Source organism: Oncorhynchus kisutch, unplaced genomic scaffold, assembly GCF_002021735.2.
Source record: "Oncorhynchus kisutch isolate 150728-3 unplaced genomic scaffold, Okis_V2 Okis02a-Okis13b_hom, whole genome shotgun sequence".
NCBI classification, from domain to species: Eukaryota; Metazoa; Chordata; class Actinopteri; order Salmoniformes; family Salmonidae; genus Oncorhynchus; species Oncorhynchus kisutch.
Genome location: NW_022261979.1, coordinates 8,044,382 through 8,046,017, shown reverse-complemented (window position 1 = coordinate 8,046,017; position 1,636 = coordinate 8,044,382).

Here is a 1,636-nt window from a genome sequence, read left to right as displayed (position 1 = left end):
GGGTCCCCATAGGACCCAGGTCTAAAGTAGTGCACTATATATAGGGAATAGGGTCCCATAGGGCTCAGGTCTAAAATAGTGCACTATATATAGGGAATAGGGTCCATAGGGCCAAGATCTAAAGTAGTGCACTATATATAGGGAATAGGGTGCCATAGGGCCCAGGTCTAAAGTAGTGCACTATATATAGGGAATAGGGTGCCATAGGGCCCAGGTCTAAAGTAGTGCACTATATATAGGGAATAGGGTCCCCATAGGGCCAAGATCTAAAGTAGTGCATATAGGGAATAGGGTCCCATAGGGCCCAGGTCTAAAGTAGTGCACTATATATAGGGAATAGGGTCCCATAGGGCCCAGGTCCTATAAATAGTGCACTATATATAGGGAATAGGGTCCCATAGGCCAAGATCTAAAGTAGTGCACTATATATAGGGAATAGGGTGCCATAGGGCCCAGGTCTAAAGTAGTGCACTATATATAGGGAATAGGGTCCCATAGGGCCCAGGTCTAAAGTAGTGCACTATATATAGGGAATAGGGTCCCATAGGGCCAAGATCTAAAGTAGTGCATATAGGGAATAGGTCCCATAGGGCCCAGGTCTAAAGTAGTGCACTATATAGGGAATATGGTTCCATAGGGCCCAGGTCTAACGTAGTGCACTATATCGGGAATAGGGTCCCATAGGGCCCAGGTCTAAAGTAGTGCACTATATATAGGGAATAGGGTGCCATTTGGGACGCATCTTGGAACTCTATTTCAGAGCAGGAAGTCCCCCAGCACCATGGCAACAGACTGTAATTAAACCAAATGGAGGATGAAAGACTGAAGCCTTTTCCTTCTTTATCCCCTCGTCTTCATTTGTGTTCATCTGGTCATAGGCCTTTATCTGCATCCCAAATGGCACCCTATGGGCCCTGGTCAAAAGTAGTGCACTATATAGGGAATAGTGTGCCATAGGGCCCAGGTCTAAAGTAGTGCACTAACCGGGGCCGCAGGGTAGCCTAGTGGTTAGAGCGTTGGACTAGTAACCGGAAGGTGAAGTGCTGTTCCTGAGAATGATCTGAGAGGTACTTCCATTACCGCAGTAGACTCTGTATTCCATATGGCATTTAACATCAGCCAGTAACTCCACGGTGACAGCATCATTGAGCATCCCCCAGGCAGATTGAAATGCTTTGTGATGTGTCAGTTCACAGGTCACCACATGATTATGCTACTTAGGGAAGCTACTTTTAAAGCAGTTAGGCCTAACGTTTAAGATCTCTTAATTGGGTCTTATTCAGACATGGTCAATTAATTGATTCTCAATCTTTTTTTAATAAATTTTAAAAAACAACTTTTACCCCCTTTTTCATGTTATCTAATTGGTAGTTACAGTCTTGTCCCATCGTTGCAACTCCCCTACGGACTCGGGAGAGGCGAAAGTCGAGAGCCGTGCGTCCTCTAAAACACGACGCTGCTTCTTGACACACTGCTCACCTTAACCCGGAGCCAGCCATACCAATGTGTCAGAGGAAACACCGTCCAGTTGGTGACCGGAAGTCAGCTTGCTGGTGGCCCGGCACGCCACAAGAGTCACTAAAGTGCGATGGGCCAACCCCGATCTAACTCGGACGACGCTGGGCCAACTGTACGC